The 15700-nt window shown below is 41.1% G+C and overlaps 1 protein-coding gene across 2 annotated transcripts in view; it reads right to left on the bottom strand.

Moving 5' to 3' along the window:
* LOC146313364 (gamma-enolase) overlaps window positions 1-12292 on the bottom strand; it is a 32399-nt gene extending 20107 nt beyond the window's left edge. Inside the window, exon 1 of one of the 2 annotated variants that reach the window (XM_084738330.1) lies at window positions 12056-12292. The gene's annotated coding sequence lies outside the window, so the exon portion shown is untranslated. The remainder of the gene's footprint in view (window positions 1-12055) is intronic. The other variant, XM_084738329.1, reaches the window with a different exon arrangement.
* Window positions 12293-15700: the final 3408 nt, after the last annotated feature.

Genomic DNA, 15700 nt, shown 5'->3' with positions numbered 1-15700 from the left:
TTGTTGTAACTCACCGTCCAGAGGAGAACATCAATAACCACTGTGTTGCCTAGCAACATAGCTTTTTGTGTGTGCATTATACTGTGCACAAAAAACTGCTAGGGCTCTCTTTTTCCTTTCATTTGTGTGTATGTGGACTGCAGCTGCTGTAGACTTTAAAATGTTGATACGTCTCCATCTTGTCCGTCTTTATTCTGCTGTTAATTCTATAAGGTGTGTCGAGCTATTGGATTTATGTAGCTTAAATATTGCTACGTGTCTATTTTGTGTTTTTTTCTGTTTAATTCTAGTGAGAATATACTGTGGAAGGCAGTTGTATATTTGTAAATGATGTGGAAGGGTGATACACAGGAAGAGTGTGATGTTGTTCTGGTAGTATATAATGTGCATTTAGGTTTTAATACACTGTAAAGTGTAAGTGCTCTTAATTTAGTAGGTCTATCACATAGTCACCTCATAATTGCAGAGGTGGCACAGTGGTGTCAAGTCATCAGAGGCTGTAATCAGTCAGTCAGGATCCTGCTAAAACTGACTGACAGACTGCACACCACACAAGATACTCTCTCTCTCTACGCTCTCAGACTGTCACCTGGTTAAATAAAGGAAAATAAAATAACAAGAGGAGGTTTGCTGGGTACATTTCTACCAATCAGTCTGACCCCGAAACTGCTTTCAAAATCATTGTAGTTTTTTTTTTGTTTGTTTTTTTTTCACCACCGCTGTTTACTGCTGTTGCTTCTCCTCTCCCAGGAGAGACAGCTCGGAAAATCCTGCAGCACTAACGCAGGAAACATGCATCTCTGGGTGCCATTCGAGACTTTGAAAAACAGCTCGACCACAAGAGCATTCGCCTAAGTAGGTTAGTGCACGGCAGCGCCAATATCACAGGTGCTGTGTTGCTTTAAATCAACATTTATCAGATTTTATGTCACCTTTATACAGCATAGCATGCCACTGTTTTTCTCAAGTCTTATTTTCTGTATTATCGACCAGCAGGCTTTGGTTGCATGCAGGTAAATCTGTGTGGAGAGCAAAAGAGACAGTGGCTTTGGTCTAATAACAATTTAGCCTTTTATTTGCTTTTGTAGCTTTTTAAACTATACCTGGATTCATATACAGATATCTGTTTATAGAGGTGACCCTGCAACTTGATTCTTGCATCTCAAGTTTCTAACTGGACTGTAAACAATGACCAGTGCAAGGAAGAGGAAGTCTTGGCCTGGATATCTTATTTCATGATATCTGTTGGCCACACTGGAAGCTCCAGTACATTGACAGTTGCGCAGGTGGTGTTAATAGCCAGTGTGGCAAACCAGACAAACCAGGATCTTTCCCTACCCTAAACCACCTAAACAAATAGTTTTGTTCATAACTTAACCAAGTAGTTTTGTTGCCTAAACCTAACCAAATAATAATTAAAGAAAATGTAAATGTATAGGTTTCGCTGACTGTAATTTTATTCCACTGCCAAACTTTACTTTCCTGGTGCAGGATTCAAGCCTCGCCCTCAACACCACACCACCCACCACAGCCTCTTATCAGGAGTGAATCTGTCGCTCTTTCTAGCTAAAATAAGGGGGCTGGGTGTGAATAGCTGTCACTAGTTTGAAACCAGCTGGTAACCCAGTCCTGTGCCATCAGTGATGTGAAGACATATTCAGGTCAGTCATGATCTCAAGGCCAGAAATCAGACAGAGGATTATTTAAAGAGAAACTCTGTGCTGCTTTATGTCCAAAACACATTTTTCACTCCTAATTATTAACATGAAATTACTTTCTTTTCTCACTACAAGAGACTGAACCGCTCTGCATCACAAGTTTAAAAATGCATTAATTCTGTTTGATGCATTTTTAAATTTCACCATGATGCCATTAAACTCCAAAACATTAGGAGCTCTGTCCTTACTGTCATTTCACTATCATCCACACTAATCTCGTCTGTGGGTGTTTCCCCTCTTCCTCCTCATTGATATTCCAGGCACGAAGCACTGCAACGATATGTCAAAAAAAGGCCTTTTATGCCGTCCTCGTCTCCGTACCGTATGAATACTTTATCGATCTGTGAGGAGCTATATCTGGCTCGCTGCTAGCTTGCATAAACCTGTCACTGTACTGAGACTGTCCTTTCAAATGCAACAGGGATTCAGAGCAGAGGGCGTGTCAGCTCCTGCAGACTCATCTGTTCTCGTTGTTCCCCTTTAGTGTGCAATAATTAATACAAAACCGTGCAGTGTTTCCTACAGAGAACCAGATATAGTACAGTTTGAAGTCAAATCCATAGGGACATTGCATTTTAGATGCTTCAGTGATTTAGAGCCTTTTCCAATTTGAGTTAGAAAAACGGGTGCAACTAGTTACATTAATGATGGCTCAGTTCCATTAAAGTGTGCCAGCAAGACAGCTTATGGCTCATATATTGACGTCTTTTTTTTTTTTTTTTAATGCTGCTATCCTCCTCACCAACAGTGAGCAAACCAAATGGTGAGAGCTGTGCTAAAGAGAGGAAAACATTATGAAACACTAAAAGACCTCAGAACGGACAGAATGGACATTCACACAGCGTAGACATAGACTCACAGTCTCTAAACGCTTCAGTAGAGGCTGAGGATCTCTGAGCTTTTTTTTTTTTTTGCCAAAACTGGGTGGAAACAATTAGAGACGCTGCCAAACCAACCCAAAGTCTTTAGGGCTGTCCTTCGTTTTGGGGCAATAACATTGTTCACTTGCTGCTGAGGAGAATGGGGGAAGAATATTGTTTTCCAGTTCAGTGCATCCTTCAAAAAATGGAAGGGGCGCAGGGTTTGTTGGCGGTTGTGCTTTCCTCTCTTAGAAATCCCCAGACAATTGGTAAGGTGATTAGATCTCCAATTGTCTGGCATTTTGAGACTACTCGGCACAGAAATGTAGCCAGAAATTTTGTTTTCTCACACATGAGTGTATATTTGTCGGTGAACACAGAAGAAGTAACCAACAAGTCCTTCAAATTTAACAAAAGCATTCGTTATTTGTCCATTGGGTAGGTTTATGGTTAGTGTGCTACTGCAGGGCGAGTGTGTATTTTCAGAGCAATGAGCCATCAGGATAATGGGATGTTGGACAAATTGGCTTTTGGTCCAATGGGACTTTATTCAGGCTTATTGGGGCTTCAGAATAATGAGCCATCAGAGCAATGGCATGGCCCCATGATGTCTAGAAAGTTTACTAGGGCTTAAACATAAAAACAACTTGATTAAATTTAGGGAAAGCTCACGGTTTGGATCAAAATTAATTCTTTGGGCAGTCTTTGACAATAATAAAAAGCTGGTTAAGGTTTGGGAGGGATCACGGTCATAGTAAAGAAAGTAAAACAGTTGACTGTCGGATGGAAACAAAGAACAGTCTCCTGTGTTAAAGTCTGGAAGCTGTAGTAATCATGAAGGGTTGTAGAGCAACAAAGTTCAGGTAGGGAGGTGGTCATGAAGGGTGGATGTGTCAACACAACATCAGAGTGCTTTGTCACTTGTTGTTTTGGCTGTAAAACTTCTGGACATAATCTTACAGTTATAAAAATTGTGTGTTTGGTTACTTGGTGACCCTGAGCACCTTAAAGGATTGCTTCACTGTGATTTCTTCTGTTTAAGGCAGCTTAAGGCTTTGCTTTTTTACTTTTTACTTTACTATTTTAGCAGCGTTTTCTATATTATTTTATATATATTTATGTCAGGTTTCAGGTGCCATGCCATTGTTCCAACAGCCCATATTTTTAAAACCCTAAAAGTCCAAAAAAATGTCCTATTAGTCCAGGCATGTCCAAACTATTCCATGAAGGGCCATGTGGCTGCCGGTTTTCGGTCCTACCAAGCTGGAGCAAACCAGGCCCGACTCGATTTAATCAGCTGATTTCAGTCTTCAAAAAACAATCGTAAGCCTAACCCGAATATCCAATTACTAATATCAAACAGGTTTGATTTTGCCAGAGCAGAAGACAGCTTGAACAAACTAAAAAGCTCACAGTTTTATTCCGACATTGGAAATTTGTCCTTGACAATAAAATTGCTTGAAACATCATTTGGTGTAAGGAAAAAAACACAATCCAGCACCATGGACAGTCACTGAACTAACAACTCCAGGGACAGTGTATATTTTCTTTGTGGGACATTTGGGCTTTTTTGTCCAATGGGACATTTTTCTAACTATTCGGATTTCAGAATGAGCTGAACAGAGCAATGCCCAGTCCCTGTTTTTCGACAGCTTTAGGCATGTTTTCTATCATTTTGCCACTGAAGAGGAGTAATTGTGTCTGTGGAGTCTGGAAGATTTAGTCTTCTTCTCTTTGAACTGCAGTTATCACTGAAGTTTACTGTTTAACTTTTGGCTTTTACTGTTTTCTCTCAATATACCAGTTTTAACTTTGCAGGAGTCTTAGAGACAAACTTATCATGACAATACATGTTTAAACTGCTATTCTAAGACAGATTTTGCCATTTGACTGAGTTTATTCAGTTATTCAGTTATTATTTCAGTTATTTTGATAATCTTTTAATCTTCGTAATCTTTTCTGCTCTTTTTTCTATTTGTTCTATCTCTTAGATGTTTGTGGTAAATGCAACACTGGGGTTTTTTTTTTAAGAAAAGTGTCATTTTTCTTTGTATAATCTGTTATTTGTTGTCTTATTTCTCCCTTGTGTGTTTGTCTGGCTCACATCCTGAATGCAAACACATTCTGTTTATGTAAAACCTTCTTGAAGACATTAAACGCTAAACATTTCTTTCATTTGCTAGACTCCCTGTCACCTTTAGTCTCTTCCTCTGGGACATAAATCCCCTCATGTGTTGCTTTTAACCTGCCACAAAATCACATTACTGCTCTTGTCTTTTTCTCCCTGTCCTCTGACTCCTTCGCTCAGCACTCCTCTATCACATATGTGATCCTTCTGAGCGACTCGGGAGTGTTTCCGTCCATTTTCTCAGCAGCTCTGAACCTTGTCCCCCTCACTGTTGGTCGATTACAGCGTTGACGACCTACGAATTTATGCTTATTCAGTTCTTACAGTCATTGTAAGTCACAGGGGATAAAAGCGTCAGCAAAATGTATAAATGGTGCTCAGCATAAGAAAAAGCAGATAAGATGCCTGACTCGCCGCCAGCGCACAGAAACTTCCACACACACAGAGTCGAGGGGATTGATGCGTGGGTGATTTTCTCTACTGGCCTATATTAATTTATGGTGGTTTTTTTCTATCGCAGTCTTGTTTTGTTGCTGTTTTGAAGCCCCACCCTGGAGTGCTGCAGTTTTCCAAACAGTTCCTCCTGAGGGTGGAGCAGCAGTAAACAGGACGCCTGCCAACAGTTTTACTTCAGAAATTCAGCAATTTCTGCCATTTTGTCTTGTCCTTGATCATATCATCAAAGCATCAAAGTAATGAATATGTTATATTCACTAATATTTTTATCCCAGTGGAGTTTTAGTCAGCATGTGTGATGTCTATAAATGGAACATGGCCCTAAATATCTGTATCTATGATGCATTAAAACCTACAGCCGTGCTCGCAGCTCTATGAGGCTGTAGTCAGGCAGTGGTGCTTTGAGCTGGATGTTAACATCAGCATGCTAACACACTCAAAGTGACAGGACTAACATGTTGTTTTTTTCCAAAACTAACCCCTTAAAACACCAAAGTCTCAATAACTCAAACAAACTAACTGATCGAGGCAGCAGTAGACCAACAACTCCTGTGTTCTGCGAGGTAAAATTAGTGGTTTTGCTAAAGGAGTTTGGTTGCTTTGGAAAAAGTAATATTTGACTTATATAATGGGGTTTTCCCGACAGAAAAGGCTGTCTGACAGCAAGGTAAGTTGGTGAAAATATTCTAAATATAGTGTAGCGAGTTGTGTCCGAGACGGACCCTCTTTGAGTGAGCCTGAGTGTTGTGATACTCATGCCATGTCATGTCTGTGCAGGAGAGCAGAGAGAAAGGCATTTTTCAAAGTGTTTGTGTGTTCAGCTCTCAGTTCTTTAGAGGCTTATATCTGAGGTTTGATGTTTAGTTTCTCTCCTGTGTTTAACTCTTTTAAGTAGCGTATTTGTGTTTGCTAATTGGGGCGTGTGGTCCTGATGGGGTGGCGGGGCCTTCTCCTCACCTTTTCCCGATTGGTGCTGCACCCAGTCAGCTCCACTGGGACTGCTCTCAGCTCTGTTTCAGTGCATTCACACATTGGCAATAAAAAGCGATTAATACATGTAAATTGCATCACCTTTTCATAAGGTTTTGAATGCAGGACGCTCACCTGGAGTGCAGCATTTTGCACAGTGTGGTATTAGTACTTGTAAATAAAGGATGTCAATACTTCTTCCACCACTGGCTATTTAAATGTCACTCATGTATGCACAGCACCAGCAAGGTGTTTCTCAATATTTGCTGCTCACACTTATCTCCTATCGATAAACATCCTTTCCTATCTGTCACCACCTCAGTGAGTTCATCTCCATCCCTCTCTCCCCCTCTCTCTTTCTCCATCTCCGTCTGTGTCTCTCGCCCGGTGCTGTTTGTGCACGTTGCTGTGAGTTACGTAAGCTCTACAGCAGCAGCAGCAGCAGAGAGAGAGAGAGGACACCCATGAACGCACCACACCACACCTACCAGAGACTGCAGTGCTCAGCAGAAAATATACCAGCACTGAAAAAAAAAAAAAAAACACGAGCGAGCCAGGGAGAGAGTGAATGAGGGCGAGAGAGATGAAGGCATGCAAGGATATATATTATCATTATATTATACAGTGTTTCTTATTGGGGAGGCAGAGAAAGACATGAAGGCTATAGGAGGATGAAGGGAAAGAGGAAGGACGGCAGAGAGGGAGAGACATAGAAGAGAAGAGGGAAGATAAAAATGTCATAGATAAGCAGGAAAAGAAAAAATGAAACGAGCAATGTCTAGAAACGGTGGATATATGAGTTCCTGATTAATTTCAATTTGATTCAGTTTGATTCTTAAACGTTAAAGGGACACTCCACCACTTTTACAGACCATGATCAGTTTACTCTTCGTTAGGAGTATTACTCAGACTGTGAAAAGAGTTCTGTGATGTTTCCTTCACTAAGTCTGAAAAGTGAATTAGGGCCATTGTGGTTAAAAATAAAATAAAATAAAATACAAGTTTAGAAGCCGAGGGAAGGTGGGTATTTTTTCTCATACATTTGTGACTTCAATTGATCAGACTTTTGTTTTTTTGTATCACAAACTCACCTGGTGGGCGTGGCAGCCATTTTTCAAAATGGCCATCAGCAGTTAGTCAAACCGTCCTATTCCACTGGACCTGACAGACAATAATCTAGTAATAGATTAATATTCAGGCATACTAGGACCCCTGTTTCTGCGAACCACATAAAATACTCACTCACAATTCTATGGATGTTTACAAAATAATTGGTCATGTTACATTAATCAGTAAAAACAATTGTTTTAGTATTATTTTGATGGTGGATACAAAGCAAACATTGTTTTCTTAAATGTATAATAGTACATGTACAAGCATGTAAGTAACAAATCTATAATTATGTTAGTGGGGTGGCATAGCCAACCTCTTGTTCATTTTGTGATTGAAGCACCAAATTTGGCACTTATTTAGCTTAGTATATTGAGCTGAATGTCAGAATATCTCATCACTCCTTCAGTCATTTTTACCATTCTGTCTCTTGTAAGCTCGGCGGAGGACCCCCATGAATTTCATCAGATGAACACATATTGCATCAGTGCTTCTCAGAATTTGTTCGGGAAACTTACATTTCTTTTTGATCTTTATCTGCAACCCAGTTGTTTTCTCTGAAACATAAAAGTGCTTAAAGTGCAAATCATGGGCTGGATTGCAACACATTTGGGTAATAAAAAGCTAACTAATAAATAACTAATAAAATGATGAAATTTTAGAGCGTTGCAAAGGGAGATCAGCGGATGCTTTGTCAATTATTTCTTCAACACTGTTTTCTTTAGATGATATCCTCAATGTTCTTCAACACACAAACATGGATATCTCCTGGATAATTCAACAATATTATGGTTTATCTTATGGGCTTTGTTTCTTTGTCGTCATCTTGTTAATTACTCTAAATACTATAATACCCATGAGTCTCAGCCACTCTTCCTCTGTAGACAAGCTAATTAGAGGTGGAGCAAGCTCAGCTAAAGCGATGCAGAGTTCACTGTAGCGTTTGTTACGGGATGTATAATGAAGACACTGGATACAGCATTGACACTCAACCTTGCTTACAATTTTGCCCGGTGACCACTCCAGGCGTTGCTGCAAAAAAATCCCTCACACCCCAAAATGCTTTCCCCCCAAAAGCCACCGTTACAAAAGAGACATCTGTAAAACTGTTGAGAAGATACCTCAAACTGAGAACAAGGTCAAATATGATTCTTACTCTGAATTTCCGATCCAGTGAGATTTAATATATTTAAAACTTCTCTTGAGCTGAGAAAAGTGATTTAAAAATCAATGTAAAGTCTGAGGGCAAAGTGGGAACACACTGGCGGGGCCGGCAGAGGAAATACCGCTGCACATGTTCAGGGGCGGCACATGCCTAGGAGTACTCTGACTCACTGGATGCACACTGCTGGTCTAAGACATTTGTGATTAATTTAAAGAAATGCAAATAAGGCAGGGCAGTTTTTCCCCTATGGCAGAATGTGTATGATAGGAGCCAGACCTTTGCACCAGGTTTAGGTACAAAACATGGCATGATAGTTGCTGACTTCATCCAGACTAAAAAAGTAAACTGCTACCTCTAGTGACAACTGAACGAACACCATCTGCTGATTAAAACCATGACAAAAAGTGGGTAATTTGACCTTGACTGTTATCAAACTAAAGTAAACATAACATAACATACATACTGTATGTACTGTCAAGTATATGAACTCTTAAGCTTTGGCCTCTGTTCAGTGTTAGCTCTACAAACAAAAGTGTTTCCACCAGGAAATGTACCTTGACAGTCGCAGTTCACTTCTCTATGTACACTGGCTTTGGCTCATGACCAACCTTTCCACAAAATCTTGTGCGAGTTTGTGAATCCATTTGGAAGTTACATACGAACACACACTTTTACAGTTCATCCCTGCAGAATTTCGAATTCTTAGGGCAGAAACTGGAAAAAGGGTGGGAAATTTTTGTAGACTGAGCAATAACAACAGAGCGACCTATTAAGCTGCTGGTTGCTGATTTAAAAAAAAAAAACAAACATTTTCTTCTGTGAAGAAAATGAATGTGACCATTCCTTGGACATCTGAAATAACTTAACCCTACTCTCTAAAGATCTATGAATAAACAAGTTTCTTTTTTTTTAATCACATTTACACAAAGTCAGCGCAGCCTAGCAGATAAAATTAACTGAGAAAAGGCAAAGATGCAAAGATGAAGATGATTTTAGGAGTCAGTGTTGGATTGTTCAACTGAAAATTGTACCAAGCATCCAGTCCAACTAAATATATGTGATGAGAAAGGAAGAGAGACATATGAAGTGGCTAATGGATGGAGGGAGAGAGACAAATGAAGGCAGAGAGGATCAAAGAGCAAAAGACAGAGAGGAGGAGTGAGTGGTGAAAGATGGATTTAGATATTAATATATTCAAAGAGAAAGAGAGAGAGAGACATAGAGAATGGCCAGGAGGAAAGAGAGAAAGAGAGAGAGAGAGAGGGAGAGAGAGAGAGGGAGGGAGTGATGGAGGATGAAATGGAGAGTGAGTGAAAACAAGGCAGGGCGAGAGACATAGAGAGGCAAAGAGAGGAGGAGGGGGAGAGAGAGAGATAAATAATTAAATGACCCGATTTGGCTGCAGAACAGAGGAGGAATGGAGGGATGAAGAGAGGGAAGAGGAGGATGAAGAAGGGGAACAGAAGGCTGATCACTGCACGTATGGCAGACACACACACACACACACAGAGGAAGTGGAGCAGTCTCACACATGCTAATAATCGGTCCACATTCGCACACACACATATAGCTTCAGCTTGCAATTATCACAAGTACTCTGATACACACACACACACACACACACTTCACATCCACCCACGCGTCACACAGAGTGCCAAAGATGCAGATATCAAACACACACATAAACACACACATTTCAACGCCTTCCATCTTAGATATCAACTCTCTGACACACACACTTGATATACCGGAGGACTCGACCACGTTCCTGCTGTCAATACACACATAAACAAACACACACACACACACACACACACATACACAGACTGATGCTTTCAGGTTTCACATGCACCCAAAATCACACAAACAGAAACATTACCATGCTTGCTATATGAAATATAAGGCATCAACCATCAAACACACACACACACACTTGACCATAATTGACCCCTTCCTAAGTCCCGCCCCTTTTTGCTCTGTGCGCCAATAACAGTTGAGCATGCTGAGCAGATCCTCAGTCAGTTTTTCTATTTTTGTTTTTAGATATGCTGCAATGTCACCAGATGTCTCATAATTATCTTTTTTTAACAGCTGTACGATATGCGATCAATAATTCCAAAATAGGCATAATCATTTTGCCATTTCATTCATTCATTTCAGTTCACAGATCAGTGTGTAGATCTGGCTGGCAAAGTAATGACCCTCACTAACCCAGGCATCAGCAACCTTTACTATAGAATGAGCTGTTTCTTGCCAAAATAAATGAATAAGTAAACAAAAATCTAAAAAAAAAAAAATATCATGACATGACAAGCTCCCAGCAAAATTTAGAGGAAAAGGCGCTGAGTTAGATGTCGGCTATGATGCACATTTTAGTTGATGAAATATTAAAATATTTTCTTTTAGAAATGTGTGCAGGCTACAGACTTTTAGAATTGGAGAATAAGAATCACTTTTAGGTTTACAATAATGATTAATGAAAAATAAATTGTTAAAAAAAAAACAACCGTTATTCATTTTCTTGTAATTTTGTTTTGTTAAAGCCACAGGGAGCCACTGAAGAGGCTCCAAAGTCGCAGGATGAGGACCCCTGCCAGAACGCTCATGCCTGAACCCACCCAACCCAAATCATCAAAACCAAAGAAGGCAATGAATACTAGCCAATCAGAGGCAAAGTAAGGCGGGATATGACTTCTGTCTCTTGTGAGAGAAGAAAAAATGCACATAAGAAACACTAAAAGAAGTTGACTGAGGTTCCGCCAGGTAACAAGCTCAACTGAGCACAGAACAACAGTGGGCGGGACTTGGGAAGGGTCAATTGACTCCATGATATTATATCACAACAATAACATTCCTGCAGCCAAAACGCACATTAATGCACACTCATCTGTCAGAAAACAAAAGAAATCAATTAAAAGCCATGCAAGAAAATGTCACACACACACAATATTCCTTGAGCCAAAACACTCACCCAAACAAAAATACACACACACTTGACAGCCATTTTCCAAGAAATCCCAGAGAAAATGTGTTAAAATACACAAACAAACATTCCTGTGTCTGCCATATTAAAAGTCATCAACCATCAAACACACACATACACACTTGACTGCAGGCTCCACTTCACACACAAAATTTCCCTGCTGCTAAAGCACACATACACACACACAAACACATTTTTCCTTCCTTCTTTTGCACACACACATACACACACATTTGACAGCCATGCAAAATCATATTCACACACATGCAAACACACACACGTACATTAACACCTAAAAGTGACACATACTATAAGTGACATATACTATATATTCACACACAGGAATTCTTGTCTCTTTACACACACAACAGCCATCTTCCAAGAAATCAGAGAAAATGCATAAGGCTAAATCACACTCACTCATATGCACACACAGACATATATGCACACACATACACAGTAACACCTCCAACTGAAGCATTTCTATCTCACACACACTCACACAGCAGCATCATTCTGCATCCTTCCTGCACTGAGCACCAGCCAATCAATATGAGAATAAAGAAAAAAAAAACAGTGGATGTAAAACAAAAAAAAAAAACACACACACACACACAAAATGTCTTGAGTGGATAAAAAGAGGAAGCGAGGATTTCCTGCCTTTACCTGCCGCCTGTGTGTGTGTGTGTTCTGCCTTTCACGGCGACCGAGAAAATACTGGAGAGGCAGAGCAGGAGAGAGGGAGAGGGAGAGGAAAACAGGGAGGGGAGGAGGGGGTGAGATGTGTGACAGAGGGGGGAGGGGAGATGACTCAGAGGGAGATGGAGAGAGGAAGAGGAGGAGAAGAGGAGGGTTAATTAAAAAGGAGGAGATGGACGAAGGGGTGGGATGAAGGGATAAGGATGGGGTGCAGAGGCTCGTCGCTCGACAGGGGAGGTAAAAATAGATGAAGGGAGGACCGGCTCTCTCTTCCTCTCTCTCTCTCTGTCTCCCTGTCTTCCTCTCTGGTGCTGCAGTGGGGTTCAGTCGATGTATATACAGTTACATAATCCATCCTTCTCCACCACACTCAGACATGATGATGCTGTGTGTGTGTGTGCATGTGTGTGTGTGTGTGTGTGTGTGAACACTGGAAACAATGCAGCAGCAGAAATCTCTTTGAAAGCAGAGAAGGTGCTGTACTAAGACACCACCAAATTATAGATTTATTTTCATTTGCCAGGCTGCTTGGTTCACCCATGATGGCTGCCGATCCTCAACGTACCCTTGAGCAGGGCACTTAAAGGGATACTTCACCCAACGATGAAAAAATTCAGTCATTATCTACTCACCCTCATGTTGATTGAATGTCGAGTTTAGTTTTTTAGTCCACAAAACACTGCTGGAGTTTCACAGAAAAAAGCATTGCAGAGTCTCCCAAACAATTTAAGTGAATGGTGACGAGTCTTCAAACTTAAAAAAAACAACCGAATAAAGAACATAGAATGCCTCCATACTGCTCGTTCAAGTCCCCTAAAGCCTTGAAAGACATCATTTACACCATGTTTTTAACCTCAGTCTTCACTGTAGCTCCTTAGTTTGGAGCCATTTCGAGGTGGTTCCGGCATCTCGTAAGGATGCCACCTGGTCGCTTTCTTAGGGAGGTGTTCCAGGCACGTCCAGCTGGGAGGAGGCCATGAGGCAGACCGAGGACTAGATGGAGGGATTATATCTCCACCCTGGCCTGGAAACACCTCAGGATCCCCAGTCAGAGCTGGCTAATGTAGCCAGGGAAAGGGATGTCTGGGGTCCCCTGCTGGAACTGTTACCTCTGCAACCTGATTTCGGATAAGCTGTTGAAGATGGATGGATGGATGGATGGATGGATGGACTCAGGACCACATGTGCCATCAGTTGACTGATGAGAGAGGCTGAAAGGAGGAGTTGGTAAGCAAGTTTCAGCTCTTGTGTTTCATCTACGTCACTCTACACTGAGCAATGTAACCGTAAAGACCGTAAACCGAAACAATAAACACATGGTTAACGTGAAACAGTCACAGTTTGGTAAGGTTTAGGCAACAAGAATACTTGGTTAAGTTTAGGAAAAGATCATGGTTTGTGTTAAGTATGTTAGTGACATCAGTTCAGTTACGTACGTAAGTTTGAGCAACCGACAGTTGTTTTCATGACAACACGCAGTCAGACAAATGGGCTTTCAGCTCAGTTGGAGATTTTTTGGACTATTGTATAAAAGGGGGTAATGGGTGCACTGGCTCTTAAATATTCACTTATCACCAAGTCTAAACCTCAGTCGTTAACACATATGTCCTTTGTTTAATCTGTAAACAGCCAAATGTAAAAATGACTGCTGGGTTTTTGTTGGTGTGACATGCTCAAACTATTTCTTGGTGAGAAACAGCCAGACACAGTGACTCAGCACAGCTTCCCAAAGTCTTGTCATCACAATGAGGTTGCCAGATTTTGTGTCATCGCACCTGTACAGACGCCAAAACCAGCATTTAGTGACCGTAGCTACATTTGGGTTGGATTGTTGAGTCTCACTGGGTTTGTTTTTGGATTATTTTTCAGCCTTTGCATTCATTCGAAAAGAGTCTAATTATTTTGTTTAGTCACCAACCCAAAGCATCAGTAATTAATTACCTGGGAATGAGGCTCAACAATCACCTATCTTCATCCAGAATCTCTCACCCCATTTTTAACAAAGTAGCCTAATTGCTGGTGTATCTTTTGGTTAAAGTCATGAGGAGTTCAGGGTTTTAGAAACCCATTTTCATCCTTTATGAGAGAACTGGTACCCTGACAGACTGAACTGCAATTTCTTTTCACAACTGTGAAGTCTCTGTGTGGTGGCTACAGCCGTCACCATCTTGGTAGTGCCTGACTCCACCTAACTCCTGTCTAATCCAAAAACGGGCAAAGAGGTGGAGCGTGAATGGAGCTGAGGCAGCCCAATAAAGTGGTCACCTAGAGGCCAAATACCTGTGACAGCACCAACCCGTCGACCAAAGCAGGATTCCCTTAACTTTAAGCCTTTGGAAAGTTTAAACAGGTGAATTATATATTAAAAAAAGAACTCACCATACATGTTTATTCCTGCTGTAAAGTTGGCCATTTAAATGTGGGGGTCTATTTGGATCAACTCACTTTTGGAGCCAGCCTCAAGTTGCCATTTGAGGAACTGCAGTTTTTGGCACTTCTGCATTGGCCTCACTTTTCAGCCCTGAGGGTTGCTGCATGGTCTGCCTCTTCAAAGTGGGGGCGCGCCGACTGCCAGCTACTGTAGGTAATACACTGACTATGGATAAGAGTTTTCGACAAACGGAAGGGTCATTGCATGGCACCAGACCCCCCCCCCCCCCGAGTGATCTTTAGCACCACTTTGTGAAGACAGGAAGTGACACTGAACTGTGCAAAATGGAGCCTTGCCAAACAGTTGGCACCTGACGACAAGACCATGACCGCTACGTGCCCCAATGCGCTGGAGTGCAAGGGCCTGATCATCACTGCTTGCAGCTTAAATATTCATATTATAATCAGTACTATGTAGTGTATGAATTGCAAGTCTGTAACTTAAACTTATCTAAAGAAAAATCTCTTTCTGCTTCTTTTTAACTGGCTAATGTACCACACACACTATAACTTCGCCTGAGAAAATGTAAACACAGACTCGTTTCATCTTATTTCACTGAGAGTCTGACCCTGTGGCAGGCATGTAGAATAACTATATAAAAATAGACAGTCTTCTTGCTGATGGTCTTGTTTGCTTATGTTGATCATATAGAGGCATCAGTAATAAACTGAGACAGTTTCATAACCAGCTACAAACTCCTTGTAGTAGCTTTAATCTTCCACAAAATTACCATAAAGACCTACTGATGCTAAAATACCACAGTCAGAGCCTTACTCACTGTGAACTATGTGCCTAAAAATTCCTTCACATTCCTCCTGTTTGGCTGTTGACAATAAACTGACTGTGTTTCAGTTCTGTGCATTTGTTTTCCTTCCTTTGTTCACTGCAAAATCATGTTGAGCTGCGTCCTTGCTGCTCTAAAAACAGACTGGTGAAGTTGTTAATGCCGACTGGAGGGTGACACTGATACACATTGACAGGGCAACAGGGTGAAGCCAGAGTGTGTGTGTGTGTGTGTGTGTGTGTGTGTGTGTGTGTGTGTGTGTGTGTGTGTCCATGTCTTTGTGTGTTACCTCTGTGTATGATAAAATACCTCTGCATGGGCGAGTATTATCTTGGTGTACCAGTTTATTTGCATGAATTTATGTGTATTACTCTGCACCTGTGTGCATGTTTCTGGG

This window comes from Lutjanus erythropterus, chromosome 16 (genome assembly GCF_056507025.1).
Source record: "Lutjanus erythropterus isolate fLutEry1 chromosome 16, fLutEry1.hap2, whole genome shotgun sequence".
Lineage (NCBI taxonomy): Eukaryota > Metazoa > Chordata > Actinopteri > Lutjaniformes > Lutjanidae > Lutjanus > Lutjanus erythropterus.
The sequence above is the reverse complement of the archived record's forward strand: the minus strand, read 5'-3'. Positions and strand labels throughout refer to the sequence as shown.